The sequence below is a fragment of the Triticum aestivum genome, chromosome 6A, assembly GCF_018294505.1.
Source record: "Triticum aestivum cultivar Chinese Spring chromosome 6A, IWGSC CS RefSeq v2.1, whole genome shotgun sequence".
NCBI classification, from domain to species: Eukaryota; Viridiplantae; Streptophyta; class Magnoliopsida; order Poales; family Poaceae; genus Triticum; species Triticum aestivum.
Window position 1 is genome coordinate 459,997,295 of NC_057809.1, and position 26,443 is coordinate 460,023,737.

The 26,443-nt window shown below is 43.1% G+C and overlaps 1 pseudogene; it reads right to left on the reverse strand.

Annotated features, from left to right (window-relative positions):
• Positions 1-4,544: 4,544 nt before the first annotated feature.
• LOC123129644 (chaperone protein ClpB1-like) overlaps positions 4,545-26,443 on the reverse strand; it is a 30,179-nt pseudogene continuing 8,280 nt past the window's right edge.

Sequence of the window (26,443 nt, forward strand, 5' to 3'; positions counted from 1 at the left end):
ATCGTCGGTATCCCAATACCTCGTTCAATCTCGTTACCGGCAAGTCACTTTACTCGTACCGTAATGCATGATCCCGTGACCAGACACTTCGTCAGTTTGAGCTCATTATGATGATGCATTACCGAGTGGGCCCAGTGATACCTCTCCGTCATACGGAGTGACAAATCCCAGTCTTGATCCGTGTCAACCCAACAGACACTTTCGGAGATACTCGTAGTATACCTTTATAGTCACCCAGTTACGTTGTGACGTTTGGCACACCCAAAGCACTCCTACGGTATCCGGGAGTTACACGATCTCATGGTCTAAGGAAAGGATACTTGACATTGGAAAACTCTAGCAAACGAACTATACGATCTTATGCTATGTTTAGGATTGGGTCTTGTCCATCACATCATTCTCCTAATGATGTGATCTCGTTATCAATGACATCCAATGCCCATAGTCAGGAAACCATGACTATCTATTGATCAACGAGCTAGTCAACTAGAGGCTTACTAGGGACATGTTGGTGTCTATTATTCACACATGTATTACGATTTCCGGATAACACAATTTTAGCATGAATAAAGACAGTTATCATGAACAAGGAAATATAATAATAATGCTTTTGTTATTGCCTCTAGGGCATATTTCCAATAGTTTCGTACCCTACAAATAATTCCTTCCTATGTTCTCCGCTAGGTAGGAACTTTGGAGTGATTCTTCATCACACTTTGAGGGATGGTTATATGATCCAATTATATTAGTATTGTTGAGAGATTACAATAGCGAAAGTACGAACCCTAGGCCTCATTTTCAAGCATTGGAATACCGTTGGTGCTCCATTTTATCAATTGCTACCTTGCTGTTTTTATTGTTCTTATTTAAAAATCAATATCTACTATCCATATTACACTTGTATCACCATCTCTTCGCCGAACTAGTGCACTATACAAATTACCATTGTATTTGGTGTGTTGGGGACACAAGCGACTTTTATTATTTGGTTGCAGGGTTGTTTGAGAGAGACCATCTTCATCCTATGCCACCCATGGATTTATAATCCTTAGGTCATCCACTTGAGGGAAAATTGCTACTGTCCTACAAAACTCTGTGCTTGGAGGCCCAACACGTGTCTACAAGAATAAAGTTGCGTAGTAGACATCAGGACCCTCGTAGCTTTGGGATGAGACTAGATGAGATATTAGAGAGCCTCAAGCTCGAGGGGCGCCCCCTGAGCTTGTGGGCCCCATGCAGCTCCGTTTGACCTAATTCTGCTTCTATAAATTCCCAAATATTTCCAAACCAACAGGGAGCCACCTGAAACACTTTTTTCGCCGCCGGAAGCTTCTGTTCTTCCGCGATCCCACATGGAGGCCTTTTCCAGTACTCTGACGGAGGGGGAATCAATCACCGAGGGCTTCTACATCATCCTTACTACCTTCCGATGATGCATGAGTAGTTCACCACAGACCTACGGGTCCACAGTTCTCTCTCTTTGATCTTTAATACCATGTTCCCCTCGATGTTCTTGGAGTTCTATCCAATGTAATCTTCTTTTGTCGTGTGTTTGTTGCGACCCAATGAATTGTGGGTTTATGATTTGAATATCTACGAGAAGTAATTGAGTCTTTTTTGAACTTTATTATGCATAATTGTTATAGCTTTGTATTTCTCTCTGATCTATCCGTTTGGTTTGGCGAACTAGATTGATGTATCTTCAGCGGGAGAGGTGCTTTTTAGTGGGTTCAATCTTGCGGTGTCCTCCCCTCGTGACAGAAGGGATAGTGAACCATGTATTGTATTGTTGCTACAAAGGATAAAACGATTGAGTTTATTCATATTGCTTGAGTTTACTTTGTCTACATCATGTCATCTTACTTAAAGTGTTACTATGTTTGTCATAAACTTAATACCATAGATGCATGCTGGATAGCGATCGATTGGTGGAGTAATATTACTAGATGCATGCAGGAGTCGGTCTACTAGTCACAGACGTGATGCCTATATGGGTGATCATTGCCATGATTATGCGCTTTTCTATCAATCCCCCAACAGTAATTTCTTTACCCAACGTATGCTATGTGTTCGAGAGAGAGAAGCCTTTAGTGAGAACTATGCCCCCCGGGTCTACTTTTACATATTATAAAAAATCAAAAATACTTTGCTGCAATTTATTTACTTTCATTTTGTTTTGCAATTTATTTATCTATTTATCACTATCAGAATTAATCCTTGCAATTGACGAGTTCAAGGGGATTGACAACCCTCTTGCGTGTGTTGGATGCAAGTATTTGCTTTTATGTGTGTAGGTACTGAAGATGGGAATTTGTGTGCTTCTCCTATTGGTTCGATAACCTTTGTTCTCCCAACTGTTCAGGGAAAATCCCAACGCATTTTACAAGTAGAAATGTGATACGTCCATTTTGCATCATGTTTTCCTACTGTTATTTAAGATGTTTTTATCCATAATAATGCTTTTTGGAGTAATTCTAATGCCTTTTCTCTCATAATATGCAAGGTATACACAAAGAGGGAGAATTTCGGCAGCTGGAAATCTGAACCTAGAAAAGCTACGTCAGGCTACATATTCTGCACAACTTCAAACAAGCTGAAACTTCACAGAGAATTTTTATGGAATATATGAAGAATATTGGAGCAAATCAGTACCAGAGGCGGTCCACCAGGTGGGCACAACCCACCTGGGGCGCGCCCAGGTGGGTTGTGCTCACCTAGGCCCACCTCTGGTACCCACTTCTGGTATATAAGTCATTTTGACCTAGAAAAAATAAGGGAAGGACTTTCGGGACGGAGCACCGCCGTCTCGAGGCGGAACTTGGGCATGAGCACTTTTGCCCTCCGGCGGAGCGATCTCGCCGGGGAACTTCCCTTCCAGAGGGGGAAATCATCATCGTCATCATCACCAATAACTCTTCCATCTTGGGGAGGGAAATCTCCATCAACATCTTCAACAACACCATCTCATCTCAAACCCTAGTTCATCTCTTGTGTTCAATCTTGTTACCGAAACTATAGATTGGTGCTTGTGGGTGACTAGTAGTGTTGATTACATCTTGTAGTTGATTACTATATGGTTTATTTGGTATAAGATTATATGTTCAGATCCAATATGCTATTTAATACCCCTCTGATCTTGAGCATGATTATCATTTGTGAATAGTTACTTTTGTTCTTGAGGTCACGGGAGAAATCATGTTGCAAGTAATCATGTGAACTTGATATGTGGTCAATATTTTGATAGTATGTATGTTGTGATTCCCTTAGTGGTGTCATGTGAACATCAACTACATGACACTTCACCATATTTGGGCCTAAGGGAATGCATTGTGGAGTAGCAATTAGATTATGGGTTGCGAGAGTGACAGAAGCTTAAACCCCAGTTTATGCGCTATTTCGTAAGGGACCGATTGGATCCAAAAGTTTAATGCTATGGTTAAAATTTATTCTTACTACTTATCTCGTAGTTGCGGATGCTTGCGGGGGGGGGGGGGGTTAATCATAAGTAGGAGGTTTGTTCAAGTAAGAACAACACCTAAGCACCGGTCCACACACATATCAAATTATCAAAGTAGCGAACACAAATCAAACCAACATGGTAAAAGTGACTAGATGAAAATCCTGTGTACCCTCAAGAACACTTGGCTTATCATAAGAAACCATTTTGGCCTATCCTTTTCCTCAAAAGGATTGGGCTACCTTGCTGCAATTTTGCTACTATTATCGTTACTTGCTCGTTACAAATTATCCTGGTATCAAACTACTCTGCTACTTACAATTTCAGCACTTGCAGACATTACCTTGCTAAAAACCACTTGTCATTTCCTTCTGCTCCTTGTTGGGTTTGACACTCTTACTTATTGAAAAGAGCTACAATTGATCCCCTATACTTGTGGGTCATCACAATGGTGTGCACCCCCTAATCCAGGACAATGTCAAAGCAGACGAGGGATTGATCTACCTCAAGCAACATCTTTGATGGCGAAACGGTTAGGAGCCATCAGAGCGGAGATGGATCAGCCCCTCCACTAGCACGCCGCTAGGGATTCTTTGGGTCCTACATCGCTTTTATGTGGGGGAGACGAGATTGAACCAGAGGGTATCGAAAGAAAACTTACTTTGAGTGAGGGGCCTTTCAAAAAATTGTGCATAGATTTATTCATCCAGATATATGCCATCAAGTCATCATCCAATGGTCCAGCTTATTTTTTTCTAATTTCCACCTCTCACACCGTTGATTCGAGAAAAGACTGCAACAAGCTCGAGTAACATCTAAATACAACATAGGCACCACATTACACACATATATAGATCGTAACTGTCTCATAACACAAATTTAGGTTCAAGACAGATAAAGGAAGGCAAGGTTGCAAGCAATAGATTAGGGAGCAATAAACTAGCAAAATAATGATGTAAAGCCTAGACCACACATACCGTTATCTTGATGTTGGTGATTAACTAGTAATACCTAAAAGAAGCATCTTTTATTACCAAAGCGCTACCACTGATTAGATGAGATCATTCACTTGCCATCTGTTGGTATGCTAAAAGTCCACCACCTTTTCCTTCTTCGCCACGGGAAAGACCTCGACCACATCGTGACTATCGTAGGAGTCGCTAGGAACCTCCATCACTGGCTTCTTGCCCTGTTCCTCTATCAACTTCTTCACCACTTGATATTCCAGCCCCTTCTTATCGGTCGTAGAATCAACGGAAACCATAGTGCCCTCATCGACTTCCCCTTTGACCAACAACTCCGAGAGCTTTGTCATGACATTCTTGTGCACCCACCTCCTTATGGGCCTTGCACCATACATCTATGGGGAGAGTAGCATGATTACTAAAACATATAGATTGGTGAATACTCATGTCTTCTTTTCTAAAACTGAAAATTAACTTCACTTACTGGGTTGTATGATTCTGATAGAATGACACCTAGCGCATCATCACTTGCAACTAGAGAGATGCCCTTGTTAGCCACATTGGCAATAATAATCTTCATCTCGATTTTGACTACCTCCTTTAGTTTGTCATGCGAAAGAGGTTCAAATATCACCACCTCACTCAATCTGTTGAGAAGCTCGGGCTTGAAGCATTTTTGAACCTGCCCAAACAAGTATATATGAAAATAATAATACAACTATTGCACCTTAAGAAAATAGTTTGTTCACAAACCTGCTCCATAACAAGACTGCGTGCTTCTTCCATTGTTGTTTCTCCATTCATTCCTGCTGTTAGGTGCTCTGCTCCCATATTTGATGTCATAATGATGATGGTATTCTTGAAATCCACGGTCTGTCCCTTGCCATCAGTCAACATACCATCATCAAGGAGCTGGAGAAAAACATTAAACACCGACGGATCAGCCTTCTCCACCTCATCAAAGAGTATGACACTGTACGGGCGCGTCCTGATTTTCTCAGTCAGTTGCCCACCATCTTCATGACCATGATAACTTGAAATGTCACAAAACAAGCACTAAAATTAGCCAAAGCGAGGATAAGTATGGAAATATAATGTTAACAAAGAGAACACTACACAAACCTCGGAGGTGCTCCAATGAGGCGCAACACAGATCCACTATTAACATACTCAGACATGTCAAAGCGAACCAACATCTTCTCCGTATTGAATAGTTGCTCAGCAAGAGCTTTTGCGAGCTCGGTCTTTCCCACACCTGTCGGTCCTAGAAAGAGGAAAGATCCTATCGGTTGGGCAGATTGATCAAGACCGGCTCTGGCACGTAACACTGCTTGTGCAACCAAATTGACCGCTTCATCCTGGCCAACGACTCGCTCATGCAACCTGTTAGCAAGGTGGATCAACTTATCCTTCTCCTCTTCATCAAGGGTGGCGACGGGAATTCCTGTCCATCGACTCACAATCTTCAAATAACAAACGAAACATGAGAAGCAGATCGCATTGAAATAAAGGAAATTATACCGGCACAATGGGAATATTAACAAACACTATTAAGAATGCCTACTTGTGCAACATGATCTGGGCCAAGAACTCCTTCCTGCACTACTCTTGTGGAGGTACTTTGTGTTGCGCTCAGGGCCATCTCCAGGAATTCGGGGGCCCGGTGCGAAAAGAAAAATGTGGCCCTAAATTTTAAAAAATACACAATTACGTAAGAATAATCACCTAATTATGTAATTAAAATTTATATTATTTCATACAATGCTTAGAATATTCTAAAGTATCAATGCGAAATACTAAAACCAATAAACTGACCTCATTCTCTATTGAAAAGTGCCATCCGTCTTGTGTTCCTTGAAATGAAATCTTCAATGACATCTTCATAATTAATCTTCTCCAAGACATCATTTTCAAGTGCTATTGTCACCAAACCATTGAGTCTTTCTTGTGTCATAGTTGAACGCAAATATGATTTCAACAACTTGAGTTTAGAGAAGCTCCTTTCCGCAGTTGCAACAGTTACAGGAATGGTTAACAAAATCCTGTACGCAATAATAGCATTAGGATAGAAGGGGCGCTTCATCAGAATCTCAAGAATATCAATGGGGCCCATAGATTTCTTAACTAAATCCTGGATGAAAATTAACTAGTAAAACAATTCAGCTCCATCAATATCTTTGTGTTCTCCACTCTTAAGTGCATCCTCAAGATTAACACAAGCAGCCAGCAAACTCTTATCATCCATAGATCGCAGCCTATCTAAAGTAAATAAGAAACCGAAAGTTTTTTCATACCCCTGATATTGCTCAAACCTCCTGGTAAGTGAAACTATAGCTTGATCGACCACTTGCAGAAAATAATTGACCCTAAATGACTCCTCTGCAGATTGTGAAGCAATAGATGCATCATCTGCACCCTCATCGAATTGTCTTCTTCTTTTGATTTTCCGCTTGGTGCGAAACTCTGGATGAATATCCATCTCAAGTGCAATTTCTTTTGCATCTTCCAATGCTTTTGAAAAGCCAGTTTCTCTATACTTCTTGAAAAAGGAAAGTAGACCCTGTATAGACTCAATTGCAATATCAATAAGCATGTCCTTTGATTGTAGTTGCTTGCTGACCAAATTAACAGCGGATAATATATCATACCAGATAATTATTGACACTAAAAATTCAAAACCACCAAGTTCATTTTCTGCCAATGATTGTGCTTCACTACTTGTCAATGGATCCTTATCAGTTTCAGCCACTTGTAGTAAAGCCTCTCTTATTTCTGGCATTTGAATCCGTATAGCCTTAACACTCTCAACATGACTCTCCCAACGAGTAGATGACAATGACTTGACAGTCAACTTCTTTAAGTTATCTTTGAGAATTTGCCATCGTTTAGTCGAATTAGCAAATATTGTATAGAAGCGTTGTATAATTCCAAAGAAGTCTGTTGCTTTACGACAAGACTTCGCCATATCGCATAGTGCCAGATTTAGACTATGACAACCACAAGCTGAATAAAATGCCCTTGGATATTTGTCCAGAAATTTCTTTTGTACCCCTTTATCGTTTCCTTTCATATTTGACCCATTATCATAACCCTCCCCTCTCACATTGTCCACATCAAGGCTAAGATTATTCAACTCCTCTTCTAGAACATTAAACAAACCTTGCCCAGTGGTATCATTCACCTCCAAAAAGCCTAAGAAAAATTCTTCGATGCAAACAGAAGCAGAAGATGTATCTACATACCTAATTATAAAAGACATTTGTTCTTGGTGGCTTGCATCAGGAGTACAATCAAGAATAACTGAGAAATATTTTGCTTCCTTTACCTTTTCAATGATTCTTGACCTGATGGCAGTAGCGAGCATGTTTATTAACTCATTCTGTATAGAAGGGCCAAGGTAGTGATCACGAATTTTTTCATTGGTGATGCGGTCAACATGCTCTTTGATAACTGGGTCAAATTCAGCCAACATTTCAATCAGTCCTAGGAAATTCCCATTGTTCTCTTGGTACAACTTGCTATTGCTGCCACAAAATGCTATATTATGTTCTGCAAGAAATTTTACAATCAACAAAATCCTGAGCAAAACTTTTCTCCAATGCTCCTTTTCCTTTTCAAGTTCTCGCTGAGCAACTTTGTCAATTGTTTGATTCTTTTGCATCCTGAGACGGAAGTCATACCATGCAGTCATATTTGTGATATGCTCTCTACTTGATTCATGCTCTTTTAGTCTAGCCCCAAGATGAATCCAGTCACTTAAACCCTCATTTGCTAGCTGTCCTCTCACATGCCCCCTTTTTAATAATTTGCAAAAAAACAAAATGCTTTATCGAGGCCTCTGTTGTACACAAGCCACTCTCTGTCAAACTTTTCTCCATTTGGGAGAATTCTACTAAATAATAATGTAGAAAACCTTCTAGAGAACTTGTCATAAGGACCATACTCAATATGTTCTCTTTTAGGACCCCTTTGCAGCAAGATATCAATCTTTTTCGGATCAAGTCCATCCCAATTTCTAGGATCAAATATATCAGGCTGAATGGAATTATTCATGTCATCCGAAATATTAGGATCATGATATTCATCTAAAATATTGACATCATTACCTTCATCAATTTCTGTAGCGGCAACCTCAACCTCTTGCGCATTATCAGCAAGACCATGATCACCTTCATGAATTTCTGCAGTGACAACCTCAACCTCTACTGCATTATCATCGTGACCATCATCAATATTACCATCTGGAGTATGATTTTCAGAATTATTTTGGGGTACTATCACAACATATTTATCAAGAGCACCCCTTTGAATTTCAGCATCTTCTTCTAATTTCTGTTTCTTCTTATGCTTGAAGGCACCAGAATCATACTTTCTTCCAGAACTAGAATGCATGATTATTTCTGTTTCAATGAAATATATACTCTTTAAATTTATTTGAACTAATGAGCTCACATGAAATATAGGCTTGTGACATGTATAGGTAGTTCAAAAAACTTACAATCAGATAGATCCTTGATTTTGTACTTGGATGACAGTACGAGCAACTACTGAAATTCTCAAATCTTTGACTACTTCTGAACTTGAACGACTGCACAAAAAATCGCTCCCAAACATATTAACACAGCTCTGTAATTTGTATCAAAATTAGAGAAAAGGGGAGAGTGTAGGGAGCAGGGAGGGCAACCACACCGGTTGGTCTTCTGTTCCTGTTGGGCGGCACCGCGGCACTGTCGGCAGGCCGCCGGCGCGATGGCGTCCAGCGCTAGAAAGTAGTCCGCTTCTTGCCCGTCGCCTCGCTGAACCTGCAAGGTTGCAACGCGATTGCCACCGAGCCGCCGATTTAGTCGGAAGGGATGGGGAGATGGAAAGCCTAGCGATCAGGCAGGGAATAGGAAGCGGAAGTTACGGAAGGTACTGCGCTGGGGCTGTCGTTTCATCTACGATCGATCAATCCACGCGACGGGAAAGCGTGTCGCTCGAGACTTGACCGGACCAGGCCCAACAAGGCCTAAAACTGAATTTTTTTCAGACTATACATATATGCATATGGATCCTAGTTGGGGCCCCTGGATTTTCGGGGCCCCGTGCGAGCGCACAGCTCGCACGGGCCCTTGGACGGCCCTTGTTGCGCTCCATTGTCTTTGGCTATTAATCTGCATCCTTGTAATGCCCCGAGAATGATGTGTCAGGTGTCTTCCAGTTATTCGCTGTTGTTGCCTTGTCTTTTGCTTGCGTGTTGCATCTTATCATGTCATCATGTGCATTGCATCATCATGTTTTAAAACTTGCATCTGTCCCGGTCTCCCAGTTCTTTCCGTTGTCCCTTCTGAGCCCAGACACACTTGCACGCTCCCGCGGCATGTCCGAAATATTATTTTATAAGTGGCCGAAAAATGTTCTCAGAATGGGTTGAAAGTTGGCATGCGGTGTTGTTTTGCTGTAGGTAGGCGTCTGCCAAGTTTCATCGCGTTCGGAGTCCGTTTGATGCCCCAACGTTTAACTATAGCGGCACTATAGCCGGTCTAACGTCGGACGTTTTCGGTCTCCCGAAACCATGTCAGGCTGCATCTCTCCCCTTTTCTCTCAGACCAACCCGCTCTCCACAGTCCACCTAGGCCCAGGCTAACCCTCTCTGCACAGTGCATCGAACCCCTCGCGCGCGTCCGGAAGTTGTCCCGGACCCGACCCGAGCAGTCATCACCATTGGATCCGGATCAACCCCAAACATCTACGAAACATCTCCGTTTCTTATTTGGATTTTCCTAGCCTATCTATTCTCGACCCTCGGATTTTGATCGGATGATCCAACTCCTCTCCTTTCCTATCCATATGTACACCCCAGTCCATCTTTAGACCCAAACCCTAAAACCTAGGGATCTTGTCGCATCCACTCGTCGTCGCCGCCACTCCACCGAATCCACATTGGGATCCCACCTGCCCAAACCACCGCCGCCATCTTCCCTTGTTTTCTGCGCCACCCAATCAGTAGCAGCGCCCGAGCGCTCCTCTCTACGCCGGCATCCCCGTCCCGAACCTCATCGTCGCCGCGCACCCTCCCTTGATCCATCGCCCGGGGCCGTTTCCACACTGGATGAACACCAGGCCAGTCCCGCGCCCCCTCTCCTGCATCTCACTCCTCTGCTCATCTCTCTCTCTCTCCCGGAGCTCTCAAATCCCCTCCTCTGCTTCTTATCGCAGTAATCGAACGCAATCGCCGAACGCTATGGCTGCCCTCGCCTACTCACTTTGTTCCTGGACCTCCTGCGCCCCGTCACCCGTGTCTAGCGCCGCCATGGATTCGCACCAAGTCCTCCTCGCCAGGCCGACCCCGTCCCCTTCTGTCCGTCTCGAGCGTCAAGCGCAGCTGCCTCCTCTGCCGACTTGCTCCCCGCCGAATCCGGTGGCTCGCAGCACCACCGCCGCCGTCGCCTCAAGTCCCTGCCGCCGGCGCCGCGAAGTCCTGATGAAGCCGCAGCTCCATTTGGTGCCTCTGCCTGTGACCAACGCCATCGCGCCTCGAGCCCTAGTCGGCGAGCTACCGTACTAGCAGCAGGTCCGGGCTGCCCCATGCCTCATCTCCCTTCCGTCTCCCCGTCTCCCTTTTCTTCTCCCAAGTATCTTCCTCTCTGAAACCGCCGCGCCACCAGTTTTCTTCAGGGAGTAGCTCCGCCATCCGCGACCTCTTCTCCGGCAAGATCTGCTCCGCCGCTGCTGCACCGCGTCGGAGACCAGCCGCTTCTCGCGCCGCCGACAAGCCCCTGCCTCCTTGCTCGCTTCGCACCGCGTCGCTCCCAAGTATCGTCGCTGCCCTGCTGCCATGTCCCGCCACGCCGAACTGCTGCGTTCCTCTGCTTCTTCAGTCAGAACACGAGCGAGCCAAGCCGCGTTGACTCTTTCGATCGAGCCAAGCGGGCCGACCCTGCGCGCCCCTGCCGGCCTCTCCCTCTCCACCCACCGGGCCAAGCCCAGGGTGAGCTCTGCTGCCCCCACCTTTTGCACTGTTGGCCCAAGTGCAGTTTTGGCCCATGTCATGTTTTTTCCCTCTAGATGATTTTGTCTATTATTCCAGAGAACGCCCATTTTGCAGAAAAGTCCCTAAACATCATGCATATTATAACTCACCAACCGTGCATCATATTAAAATAAGTTATATATGTAAAATGCTTTGAATTTTGTGTAGATTAATAATTTGCCACTTTCAAGCATGTTTAACATGTTTAAATGTTGTTTCTTTAAACCTTGCTTAAATAACTTGCTAAAATGATTAAATTCATAACTATTTAACCGTAACTCGGTTTGTAACAAACTTTATATGTAAATGGGGTAGAAAAATGCCTAGTTTAACATGGTGTACTTGTTTTGCATGTTTAACAACCCTAAAATTGTGTTTAGGGAAGAACAATACCAAACCTAATATATGCATATGGGGATTTACCGGAATTGTTGTTCGTTGCCTCCGGCCTCATTTAAACTTGCCTAGATTAGATAGTTTCTTCATGTTTCACCTCTTGCCATGCTAACAACATTTAATCTTGTTGGGTACATAAACGAGAGAGAACTAAATAAGTCATGTGGTGTTTCGTCAATATGCAACGGAGTTGCATGTTGAGCTCCACTTAATTTGTAGGATTGTTTGTGCATTTTGCCATGCTATGCTTCATTAAACCGGACATGCATCATACTTGATTGTGCATCATGTCATGTTTATGTGGTGGTTGTTTACTATGTTGTTTGCTCCTTTCCGGTGATTGCTTCTTCGGGTTGGTTCCGATAACGTCGTGTTTGTGAGGACCCGTTCGACTACGTCTGTTTGTCTTCTTCATGGACTCGTTCTTCTTCCTTGCGGGATCTCAGGCAAGATGACCATACCCTCGAAATCACTTCTATCTTTGCTTGCTAGTTACTCGCTCTTTTGCTATGCCTATGCTGCGATACCTACCACTTGCTTATCATGCCTCCTATATTGTTGAACCAAGCCTCTAACCCACTTTGTCCTAGCAAACCGTTGTTTGGCTATGTTACCGCTTTGCTCAGCCCCTCTTATAGCGTTGTTAGTTGCAGGTGAAGATTGAAGTTTGTTCCTTGTTGGAACATGGAGATGTTGTTCCTCGTTGGAACATTGTTTACTTGTTGGGATATCACAATATATCTTATTTAATTAATGCATCTATATACTTGGTAAAGGGTGGAAGGCTCGGCCTTATGCCTGGTGTTTTGTTCCACTCTTGCCGCCCTAGTTTCCGTCATATCGGTGTTATATTCCAGGATTTTGCGTTCCTTACGTGGTTGGGTAATAATGGGAACCCCTTGACAGTTCGCCTTGAATAAAACTCCTCCAGCAATGCCCAACATTGGTTTTACCATTCGCCACCTAGCCTTTTCTTTTCCCTTGGGAGTCGCGCTCCTGAGGGTCATCTTTATTTTAACCCCCCCCCCCCGGCCAGTGCTCCTCTGAGTGTTGGTCCGAACTGAGCTGCCTGCGGGTCCACCTCGGGGAAACTTGAGGGTTGGTTTTACTCGTAGCTAGTCTCATCTGAGTGTGCCCTGAGAACGAGATATGTGCAGCTCCTATCGGGATTTGTCGGCACATTCGGGCGGTGTTGCTGGATTTGTTTTACCTTGTCGAAATTGCCTTGTAGAACCGGGATGCCAAGTCTGATCGGAATGTCTCAGGAGAAGGTTTATCCTTCGTTGACCGTGAGAGCTTGCGATGGGCTGAGTTAGGATACCCCTACAGGGATTGAACTTTCGAAAGCCGTCCCCACGGTTATGGGCAGATGGGAATTTGTTAACGCCTGGTTGTAGAAAACCTGAAGTTGACCTTAATTAAAATGCATCAACCGCGTGTGTAACCGTGATGGTCTCTTCTCGGCGGAGTCCGGGAAGTGAACACGGTGTTGGAGTTATGCTTGACGTAGGTTGTTCTAGGATCACTTCTTGATCATAATTGTTCGACCGTGCTTTTGCCTTCTCTTCTCGCTCTCATTTGCGTATGTTAGCCACCATAAATGCTAGTCGCTTGCTGCAGCTCCACCTCATACCTTTTACCCTACCTATAAGCTTAAATAGTCTTGATCGCGAGGGTGCGAGATTGCTGAGTCCCCGTGACTCACAGAATACTTCCAAAACCAGCTTACAGGTGACGATGAGTCCGTGCAGGTGACGCAAACAAGCTCAAGGAGGAGCTCGCTGAAGATCTTATCCTTTATGTTGTTTCGTTCTAGTTGATCAGTAGTGGAGCCCAGTTGGGGTCAATCGGGGATCTGTGTAGCATTTGGGGTAGTCTTCTTTTATTTTGGTTCCGTAGTCGGACCTTGATTGTATCTGATTGATGTAATGCTTTATTCATGTAATTGTGTGAAGTGGCGATTGTAAGCCAACTATGTATATCTTTCCTTTATGTATTACATGGGTTGTGTGAAGATTACCTCACTTGCGAGATTGCTTTCAATGCGGTTATGCCTCTAAGTTGTGCTTCAACACGTGGGAGATATAGCCGCATCGAGGGCGATACAAGTTGGTATCAGAGCCTTCCCCGACCTTAGGAGCCCCCCTGCTTGATCGAATTAGCAGCCGTTGTTGAGTCTAGAAAAATATTTTGAGTCATTTAGGAATTATATATCAGAGAGTTTAGGAATTCTTTTTACTCCCCAGTCCCTTCATCGCTCTGTTAAGGCATCTTGACGTAGAGTTTTGACTCTTCTCTTCTCAAATTTCACTAAAAAAATTTAAGATCACGCGGGTATCTTGGAATCGTTCCGATGGTTTTGTGACGAGAACATTGTTCTTGGTGCCTCCTGTCATTTAGGGGTTGTGGCAGTGTCCCGGGGAGTTGAGCTCCGAGGTGTTGTCGTCACAATTTTATCGTTGCAGTTCTGGAATACCTGAGTTTAGTTCGCCGATATCGAAAATCTCTTTTATGCAGTTGTTGGTGAGATAACCTCGACGCCACCCAGTACTGGGGCGGGAGTTCGGGAGTATTGCCATAACTCTTATAACGGATGCTTTTCGAAGGTTGAGGTAGACGATTTCCGAAGGTTTCTTGGTTATGTGTTGAAGGATGGATACAGCTGGATGTAGGATTTGCTAGATTTGGGTGAGATATTATGCTTCCCCTGTATCCCCAACACCTGATTGCATAACCGGAAAATTTCAGGAGTTTATAAGTGGGAATTCAAGTAGCTCTTAGGATTTCTTTTCGACGGATGTATGATATGAAATTGGGGTTCGACGTCTAGTGGTCCGCCTATTCACGGTTGGTTTTATAGTGGTCTCGTTGTGTCTTAAAGAGTCCTTGGCTATGCCGACTCGGGGACGCTTTGTATGTCATGTGCACTGCCTTGTACACGATGGTGCTGTACGATCGAGCCCGTGTAGGCCCCACCACGAAAACTTCGGACGAAATCTCTATCATATGTTTGTTCCGGCTTATTTTGCAAGCCAATCCTTTGTTTTGTTTTGAGTTGTGGTATCCGAGTTGCTTCAATGTCAAGTGTTTGATTCCATACCTTTCCTAAACGGTGTTCTCATAGTTCTATGTGAATACTAATCCTTCATGATAATCAAGATTGTCATGCCAATCCTTTTCAACCGATGTGTGTCTCTTCAAGTGGATCCAATCTTGTCAACATTCACAAGATCAATTATCAGTTCTTCTCAACAGTGTTTGCTTCATCCGTCTTCAAGTTGCTTTTGTTTTCCCACCCTCCCTCCCTTTGTTTCTTCGAGGACCTAGATTTCTTCATCAGGTATCCATTTTATTCTTGTGAAGTCTCTCCATTCCTTTTCCATGAATGTTCTTACCCGGTGATGCTCATGAAGATTCTAACGGAGCCTCAAGTTTATCATTCATTGTTCTTTTATCTTCTTTGGTGGATTCAATTCAAGATTTCGGTGTTTGATCATATTCTTTTCCTTATTTCAAATGCCTTCTCATGCCGGTGCACCTTATATTCAGTCATTTCTCGCTATTCAATTGTTCCGGAGTGCTCAAGATATCTCGAAGATTCGTGTTTTCCACTCTGCATTCGTTGAAGATCTTTCGAGTTCCTATCGTATTCAAGCCATTTAATTCAACCGGTGCAATCTCTCCTTCAAATCGTTCAACGGTGTATCTTTTAAGTGGGCCCTAACCCACAGGTCTTTTCCCAGGATCTTACCTGACTCTTCTCTTTTCCCGGCGTTACTCTCAAATTCTTTTCCAAGTTTGACGTAAGAATGAATTTTTCATCAGTCAAATGCTTTTCTCCAAGATCTTTCAAATTCTTTTCATTGTTGGCTCAACTTTTCCGTTCTTCATTCAGGTGTGCCTCAATAATTCTTGGTGGTGCTTCTCATTGTCATTCTCATCATTTGAAGACCAAAGAAGTTCTTTCTATCAATCTTGTTCTTTTCTCTTCAAGATTAATGGTTCTAGTTCGAGGCCATCCTCTCATAATTGTTTTGATTGTGAAAATTCTTTTTTACCTATCCGGAGCAATTCAAGAGCCTTCTCAGTTTGTTATCCAGAGTCCATCAATTCAGGTTTATTCATTCTTAGTTGTTAGTCATCATTCTCCAATCTTACCGGTGCATCGTTCAAATATCCTCTAATCAGTTCATGATCTCTTCGTTCTTTTGTATCTAAACTCTCTCATGTATCTTCGTTCATTTGCTAATTCTTCCCGGTGTTTTCTTTATGTTATCTTCGTTCATTCAATTCTACTGATGGTTCGTTGAAGGTTTTCCCAAGTTTCCGCTATATCTATCTTAATCCTTTCTACAAAAATAAGTAGTATGACAAATACGTTGATTGTCATCAATTTAAATTGGTGAAGGATACGCATAACGTAATTCTTATTCTTGTTCATCCAAGCGATTAATTCCTTATTCCGGAGGTGCATCAACTTCTTGATTCCAATTGTGTTCATCTTTTCTTTTCCCGGAGTTTCAAGATCTCTCTTTTATCTCGTCGCAAGCTTCATCTAATCATTGCAAGGCTTCAACCTTATTCTTTTCATCCTTCACTTCTTTGTGATCATTCTTTTAACCGGAGTTCTTCATGAAGGTTCTACATGATGGTTCATCAAGGATTGTATTCCTTCTCGAAGTGTTCATTGAGATTCTTTTCTAAGGAGCTCAAGCATTCTTCATCTTGCAATCCGGAGTGCTATTCTTCCTTCCGTATCATTGGAGGTGGTATTATGTCATTCTTGATATTTTGAGTCATGCTTCATGATTCACTTGTTGTTAAGAATGAGATATATTAAATCCATCAACCTCTTTGTTGGAGTTATCTTGTGTCTGGTTTATGGTACTCATAAATGACCCAAGTTCTTCTTTTATCCTCCCGGTGAAATAAGTTTCTCGTCTCCTTGTTGATATCAATCCAATCAAATCTTTTTCGTGAGTGGCAAGTTGTCACCTCATAATTTTGAGATGTCTTCTATAAGTCCATATCAACCTTATCCTTTTCGTTTTTGTTTTTCCAACAACTCCGTTCGACCCTTCTCCTAAGGATGCCTTTTCCAAGCTCATTTGAGATAGAAGATATTGTTTTCTCCTTCCGTTCATTCCATTCCATGCTCTCTTTTCTTCTGGAGGCATTGTGATGTTGTTGTCCTCGTCACATCAACTCATTTTGCCAAGTTCATATTCTTTTCCTTGCTTATCCCATTTAACCAGAGTGTTGTGTCCTCTGTTCAAGTTCTTTCTTTTTATCAAGTCCTTCATCTCTTTTCAACCGGAGTGCTGTTCGAATTTCTTCTTCCTTGTTCCTTTTCCTAATGGAGTGCTTTCAACTTCGCTCTTTCTCGTTGCATTCTTTCTTTCAATTTGTTCAACCGCTCAAGGCTCGTGGTTTCACTCATTTGTCAAAGAAGCAACTTGGTTTTACCTCTTCTCTTTCTCTTCCGTTTTCCCTCCGGTGCCATCCTAGATCTCGGGACGAGATCCTCTCATAGTGGTGGAGTGTTGTAACACCCCGAGACCGATGTGCCAGGTGTCTTCCAGTTATTCGTTGTTGTTGCCTTGTCTTTTGCTTGCGTGTTGCATCTTATCATGTCATCATGTGCATTGCATCATCATGTTTTAAAACTTGCATCTGTCCCGGTCTCCCAGTTTCTTCTGTTGTCCGTTCTGAGCCCAGACACACTTGCACGCGCCCACGACATGTCCAAAATATTATTTTATAAGTGGCTGAAAAATGTTCTCGGAATGGGTTGAAAGTTGGCATGCGGTGTTGTTTTGCTGTAGGTAGGCCGCCTGCCAAGTTTCATCGCGTTCGGACTCCGTTTGATGCCCCAACGTTTAACTATAGCGGCAGTATAGCCGATCTAATGTCGGACGTTTTCGGTCTCCCGAAACCGTGTCAGGCTGCATCTCTCCCCTTTTCTCTCAGACCAACCCGCTCTCCACAGTCCACCTAGGCCCAGCCTAACCCTCTCTGCACAGTGCATCGAACCCCTCGCGCGCGTCCGGAAGTTGTCCCGGACCCGACCCGAGCAGTCGTCACCATTGGATCCGGATCAACCCAAAACATCTACGAAACATCTTCGTTTCTTATTTGGATTTTCCTAGCCTATCTATTCTCGACCCTCGGATTTTGATCGGATGATCCAACTCCTCTCCTTTCCTATATATATGTACACCCTAGTCCATCTTTAGACCCAAACCCTAAAATCTAGGGATCTTGTCCCATCCACTCGTCGCCGCCGCCACTCCACCGAATCCACATCGGGATCCCACCTGCCCAAACCGTCGCCGCCATCTTCCCTTGTTTTCTGCGCCACCCAATCAGCAGCAGCGCCCGAGCGCTCCTCTCTACGCCGGCATCCCCATCCCGAACCTCATTGTCGTCGCGCACCCTCCCTTGATCCATCACCCGGGGCCATTTCCACACTAGATGAACACCAGGCCAGTCCCGCGCCCCCTCTCCTGCATCTCACTCCTCTTCTCATCTCTCTCTCCCAGAGCTCTCAAATCCCCTCCTCTGCTTCTTATCGCAGGAATCGAACGCAATCGCCGAACGCTATGGCCGCCCTCGCCTACTCACTTTGTTCCTGGACCTCCTGCGCCCCGTCACCCACGTCTAGCGCTGCCATGGATTCGCACCAAGTCCTCCTCGCTAGGCCGACCCCGTCCCCTTCTATTCGTCTCGAGCGTCAAGCGCAGCTGCCTCCTCTGCCGACTTGCTCCCCGCCAAATTCGGTGGCTCGTAGCACCACCGCCGCCGGCGCCTCAAGTCCCTGCCGCCGGCGCCGCGAAGTCCTGATGAAGCCGCAGCTCCATTTGGTGCCTCTGCCTGTGACCAACGCCGTCGCGCCTCGAGCCCTCGTCGGCGAGCTACCGTACCAGCAGCAGGTCCGGGCTAGCCCATGCCTCATTTCCCTTCCGTCTCCCCGTCTCCCTTTTCTTCTCCCAAGTATCTTCCTCTCTGAAACCGCCGCGCCACCAGTTTTCTTCAGGGAGTAGCTCCACCATCCGCGACCTCTTCTCCGGCAAGATCTGCTCCGCCGCTGCTGCACCGCGTCGGAGACCAGCCGCTTCTCGCACCGCCGGCAAGCCCCTGCCTCCTTGCTCGCTTCGCCCCGCGTCGCTCCCAAGTACCGTCGCTGCCCTGCTGCCATGTCCCGCCGCGCCGAACTGTTGTGTTGCTCTGCTTCTTCAGTCAGAACACGAGCGAGCCAAGCCGCGTTGACTCTTTCGATCGAGCCAAGCGGGCCGACCCAGCGCGCCCCTGCCGGCCTCTCCCTCTCCACCCACTAGGGTTGGCCCAGTGGTGAGCAGCCGCCCACCTACCCCTGTGCGCTGCTGGGCTGCCAGATTCGGCCTGTTCATTTTTTTCTCTTGTCAACGATTTGTTAATTTCTCATAGCATTGCATATTTACAGATTTTGCCCCTATTTTAAACTGCTAATAACTTTGAACCTTGCATCCAAATAAAATATGTCATATATGAAAGATGCTTAGAAATTCATATAGTTTCATAATATGTCACTCTCATCCATGTTTAAATGTTTAAATGTGTTTGTTTAAATTGCTTAAATAACTTGCTAAAATGCTTTAATTCATAACTAATAACCGTAACTCGGAATTAATAATCTTTACATGTAAATGGGTAGAAATTGCCTAGTTTAACATGGTGGCTTTACTTTGCATATTTAACAACCCTAAAATTGTGTTTAGGGCAGAACAGTACCAAACCTAATATATGCATATGGAGATTTACCGGAATTGTTGTTCGTTGCCTCCGGCCTCATTTAAACTTGCCTAGATTAGATAGTTTCTTCATGTTTCACCTCTTGCCATGCTAACAACATTTAATCTTGTTGAGTACATAAAAGAGAGAGAACTAAATAAGTCATGTGGTGTTTCGTCAATATGCAACAGAGTTGCATGTTGAGCTCCACTTAATTTGTAGGATTGTTTGTGCATTTTGCCATGCCATGCTTCATTAAACGGAACATGCATCATACTTGATTGTGCATCATGCCATGTTTATGTGGTGGTTGTTTACTATGTTGTTTGCTCCTTTCCGGTGATTGCTTCTTCGGGTTGGTTCCGATAACGTCGTGTTTGTGAGGACCCGTTCGACTACGTCCGTTTGTCTTCTTCATGGACTCGTTCTTCTTTCTTGCGGGATCTTAGGCAAGATGACCATACCCTCGAAATCACTTCTATCTTTGCTTGCTAGTTACTCGCTCTTTTGCTATACCTATGCTACGATACCTACCACTTGCTTATCATGCCTCCTATATTGTTGAACCAAGCCTCTAACCCACCTTGTCCTAGCAAACCATTGTTTGGCTATGTTACCGCTTTGCTCAGCCCCTCTTATAGCGTTGTTAGTTGCAGGTGAAGACTGAAGTTTGTTCCTTGTTGGAACATGGAGATGTTGTTCCTCGTTGGAACATTGTTTACTTGTTGGGATATCACAATATATCTTATTTAATTAATGCATCTATATACTTGGTAAAGGGTGGAAGGCTCGGCCTTATGCCTGGTGTTTTGTTCCACTCTTGCCGCCCTAGTTTTCTTCATATCGGTGTTATGTTCCCGGATTTTGCGTTCCTTACGCGGTTGGGTAATAATGGGAACCCCTTGACAGTTTGCCTTGAATAAAACTCTTCCAGCAATGCCCAACATTGGTTTTACCATTCGCCACCTAGCCTTTTCTTTTCCCTTGGGAGTCGCGCTCCTGAGGGTCATCTTTATTTTAAACCCCCCCCCCCCCCCCGGGCCAGTGCTCCTCCGAGTGTTGGTCCGAACTTAGCTGCCTGCGGGGCCACCTCGGGGAAACTTGAGGGTTGGTTTTACTCGTAGCTAGTCTCATCTGAGTGTGCCCTGAGAACGAGATATGTGCAGCTCCTATCGGGATTTGTCGGCACATTCGGGCGGTGTTGCTGGATTTGTTTTACCTTGTCGAAATTGCCTTGTAGAACTGGGATGTCGAGTCTGATCGGAATGTCTCGGGAGAAGGTTTATCCTTCGTTGACCGTGAGAGCTTGTGATGGACTAAGTTGGGACACCCCTGCAGGGATTGAAGTTTCGAAAGCTGTGCCCGTGGTTATGGGCAGATGGGAATTTGTTAACGTCCGGTTGTAGAAAACCTGAAGTTGACCTTAATTAAAATGCATCAACTCGTGTGTAACCGTGATGGTCTCTTCTCAGCGGAGTCCGGGAAGTGAACATGGTGTTGGAGTTATGCTTGACGTAGGTTGTTCTAGGATCACTTCTTGATCATAGTTGTTTGACCGTGCTTTTGCCTTCTCTTCTCGCTCTCATTTGCGTATGTTAGCCACCATAAATGCTAGTCGCTTGCTGCAGCTCCACCTCATACCTTTTACCCTACCTATAAGCTTAAATAGTCTTGATCGCGAGGGTGCGAGATTGCTGAGTCCCCGTGACTAACAGAATACTTCCAAAACCAGCTTGCAGGTGCCGATGAGTCCGTGCAGGCGACGCAACCAAGCTCAAGGAGGAGCTCGCTGAAGATCTTATCCTTTATGTTGTTTCGTTCTAGTTGATCAGTAGTGGAGCCCAGTTGGGGTCGATCGGGGATCTGTGTAGCATTTGGGGTAGTCTTCTTTTATTTTGGTTCCGTAGTCGGACCTTGATTGTATCTGATTGATGTAATGATTTATTCATGTAATTGTGTGAAGTGGCAATTGTAAGCCAACTATGTATCTCTTTCCCTTATGTATTACATGGGTTGTGTGAAGATTACCTCACTTGCGACATTGCTTTCAATGCGGTTATGCCTCTAAGTCATGCTTCGACACGTGGGAGATATAGCCACATCGAGGGTGTTACAATCCTTGTGGTGGAACATGCCTCGTCAATCAGATCAATTGCCTTATCAGGAAACTGACGACCTATAGAAAACATTAAAAACCATCAATTTTTTTATGGATAAGAACCATCAATTTTATCCAACACAAATGTTGCCCACATGTATGCAGCTCAATGGGAGTATTACACAATGCTATATTACTCACACGACAATGCCACAAATTCACTAACATGGTTTGTACTTTAACTCAAGTGTATCCCATGTCATTAGACTCCATCACTCAAAAATAATATGAATGTATAAGCACTCTTGCCCTTGAATTGTAGCCCACAATAGCACAAAACCTATATTTAGATAGTTTAAATATGAAAGTGACATCATAAGTCAAATGACCAATTGCGATACTCTATTTTTACTTTTCATCTTTTTTTCCCTACGTGACTAGGTGAGTGAAAGAACTTGTCACCACTCATGTCTGATTCACGCAAAGCTCAAAACTCAAAGATTCAAAATATTAATGAATACTCCATCTATTCCAAAATGAATATAAGGTGTACTCATTTCTTTTAGCTAAAGCCTTATTTGTTCGACCGGGTTTATAGAAAACATATCAGTATCTAAAATACCACATCAGCATCATTAGATCCATCATGAAACAATGTTTCATGTTTCGTTTATTTGATATTGTGGGTGCTGATTTCCCCCCTATAAACTAGGTCAAACATAGATTGACTTCTCAAAAAAACCTTATATTTTGAAATGAAGGGAATAACAAAAATGTGGATAAAACAACATGTAATCAAATTTCTTGTTGCCCCTACTATTGTTGTAATCTACAATCTCTACACGACTACAAATTGGTATTTTTTGCATATTACCTGTTTCAGTAATCAAATGCATTTTATTAATTCATCACATGTGAATTCATGCTATTACTCTTATTAGAAGTACTCCCTCTTTCTCAATTTACAAGGTGTGTGCGTATCTCTAGGTCATCAATTTGACCAACCTAATACAAGTCATATATTACAAAAAATATACCAATATAAACTTCAGATGTTCTATTTTTAAAAGATATAGTTTTTGTGTTATATAGTTTATATTAGCATGATAAAATTGACAACCTAGATATACACGTAGGACTTGTAAACTGTGACGGAGGGAGTAGCATATATAAGACATTGATGCTTTTAATCCCAACTAACAGTATATTGATACAGCACAAAGGAAACCAAAGCAAGCAAGATAGAACAAAATTAAGATTGCTCACCAGTTATATAGCGGCCAGCAAGCTGTGCAGCAGCAACAAGAGCAGCATCCTGAATCTTAAGGCCATGGTGCTCTTCATACCGCTGCTTTAGCCCCCGCAGAATACAAATGGTTGCCTGCGTGCTTGGCTCCTCCTTCTGGAACCGTCGCTCCAATGCGGCGTCTTTTTCAATGTATTTGCGGTACTCATCGAAGGTCGTAGCGCCCACGCATCGGATACGACCACGGGCCAATGCCGGCTTCAGCAGGTTGGCGCCGTCCATGCTGCCGCCCAGGGCCGTCTCCAGGAATTTGGGGCCCGGTGCGAAAAGAAAAATGGGGCCTTAAATTTTAAAAAATATACAATTACGCAAGCATAATCACCTAATTATGTAATTAAAATTTATATTATTTCATACAATGCTTAGAATATTCTGAAGTATCAATGTGAAATACTAAAACCAATAAACTGACCTCATTCTCTATTGAAAAGTGTCATCCGTCTTGTGTTCCTTGAAATGAAATCTTCAATTACATCTTCATAATTAATCTTCTCCAAGACATCATTTTCAAGTGCTATTGTCGCCAAACCATTGAGTCTTTCTTGTGTCATAGTTGAACGCAAATATGATTTCAACAACTTGAGTTTAGAGAAGCTTCTTTCCGCAGTTGCAACAGTTACAGGAATGGTTAACAAAATCCTGTACGCAATAATAGCATTAGGATAGAAGGGGCGCTTCATCAGAATCTCAAGAATATCAACGGGGCCCATAGATTTCTTAACTAAATCCTGGATGAAAATTAACTCGTAAAACAATTCAGCTCCATCAATATCTTTGTGTTCTCTACTCTTAAGTGCATCCTCAAGATTAACACAAGCAGCCAGCAAACTCTTATCATCCATAGATCGCAGCCTATCTGAAGTAAATAAGAAACCGAAAGTTTTTTCATACCCCTGATATTGCTCAAACCTCCTGGTAAGTGAAACTATAGCTTGATCGACCACTTGCAGAAAATAATTGACCCTAAATGACTCCTCTGCAGATTGTGAAGCAATAGATGCATCATCTGCACCCTCATCGAATTGTCTTCTTCTTTTGATTTTCCGCTTGGTGCGGAACTCTGGATGAATATCCAGAGTCAAGTGCAATTTCTTTTGCATTTTCCAATGCTTTTGAAAAGCCAGTTTCTCTATACTTCTTGAAAAAGGAAAGTAGACCCTGTATAGACTCAATTGCAATATCAATAAGCATGTCCTTTGATTGTAGTTGCTTGCTGACCAAATTAACAGCGGATAATATATCATACCAGATAATTATTGACACTAAAAATTCAAAACCACCAAGTTCATTTTTTGCCAATGATTGTGCTTCACTACTTGTCAATGGATCCTTATCAGTTTCAGCCACTTGTAGTAAAGCCTCTCTTATTTCTGGCATTTGAATCCGTATAGCCTTAACACTCTCAACATGACTCTCCCAACGAGTAGATGACAATGACTTGACAGTCAACTTCTTTAAGTTATCTTTGAGAATTTGCCATCGTTTAGTCGAATTAGCAAATATTGTATAGAAGCGTTGTATAATTCCAAAGAAGTCTGTTGCTTTACGACAAGACTTCGCCATATCGCATAGTGCCAGATTTAGACTATGACAACCACAAGCTGAATAAAATGCCCTTGGATATTTGTCCAGAAATTTCTTTTGTACCTCTTTATTGTTTCCTTTCATATTTGACCCATTATCATAACCCTGCCCTCTCACATTGTCCACATCAAGGCTAAGATTATTCAACTCCTCTTCTAGAACATTAAACAAACCTTGCCCAGTGGTATCATTCACCTCCAAAAAGCCTAAGAAAGATTCTTCGATGCAAACAGAAGCAGAAGATGTATCTACATACCTAATTATCAAAGACATTTGTTCTTGGTGGCTTGCATCAGGAGTACAATCAAGAATAACTGAGAAATATTTTGCTTCCTTTACCTTTTCAATGATTCTTGACCTGATGGCAGTAGCGAGCATGTTTATTAACTCATTCTGTATAGAAGGGCCAAGGTAGTGATCACGAATTTTTTCATTGGTGATGCGGTCAACATGCTCTTTGATAACTGGGTCAAATTCAGCCAACATTTCAATCAGTCCTAGGAAATTCCCATTGCTCTCTTGGTACAACTTGCTATTGCTGCCACGAAATGCTATATTATGTTCTGCAAGAAATTTTACAATCAACAAAATCCTGAGCAAAACTTTTCTCCAATGCTCCTTTTCCTTTTCAAGTTCTCGCTGAGCAACTTTGTCAATTTTTTGATTCTTCTGCATCCTGAGACGGAAGTCATACCATGCAGTCATATTTGTGATATGCTCTCTACTTGATTCATGCTCTTTTAGTCTAGCCCCAAGATGAATCCAGTCACTTAAACCCTCATTTGCTAGCTGTCCTCTCACATGCCCCCTTTTTAATAATTTGCAACAAAAACAAAATGCTTTATCGAGGCCGCTGTTGTACACAAGCCACTCTCTGTCAAACTTTTCTCCATTTGGGAGAATTCTACTAAATGATAATGTAGAAAACCTTCTAGAGAACTTGTCATAAGGACCATACTCAATATCTTCTCTTTTAGGACCCTTTTGCAGCAAGATATCAATCTTTTTCGGATCAAGTCTATCCCAATTTCTAGGATCAAATATATCAGGCTGAATGGAATTATTCATGTCATCCGAAATATTAGGATCATGATCTTCATCTAAAATATTGACATCATTACCTTCATCAATTTCTGTAGCAGCAACCTCAACCTCTTGCGCATTATCAGCAAGACCATGATCACCTTCATGAATTTCTGCAGTGACAACCTCAACCTCTACTGCGTTATCATCGTGACCATCATCAATATTACCATCTGGAGTATCATTTTCAGAATTATTTTGGGGTACTATCACAACATATTTATCAAGAGCACCCCTTTGAATTTCAGCATCTTCTTCTAATTTCTGTTTCTTCTTATGCTTGAAGGCACCAGAATCATACTTTCTTCCAGAACTAGAATGCATGATTATTTCTGTTTCAATGAAATATATACTCTTTAAATTTATTTGAACTAATGAGCTCACATGAAATATAGGCTTGTGATATGTATAGGTAGTTCAAAAAACTTACAATCAGATAGATCCTTGATTTTGTACTTGGACGACAGTACGAGCAACTACTGAAATTCTCAAATCTTTGACTACTTCTGAACTTGAACGACTGCACAAAAAATCGTTCCCAAACATATTAACACAACTCTGTAATTTGTATCAAAATTAGAGAAAAGGGGAGAGTGTAGGGAGCGGGGAGGGCAACCACACCGGTTGGTCTTCTGTTCCTGTTGGGCGGCACCGCGACAGTGTCGGCAGGCCGCCGGCGCGATGGCGTCCAGCGCTAGAAAGTAGTCCACTTCTTGCCCGTCGCCTCGCTGAACCTGCAAGGTTGCAACGCGATTGCCACCGAGCCGCCGAT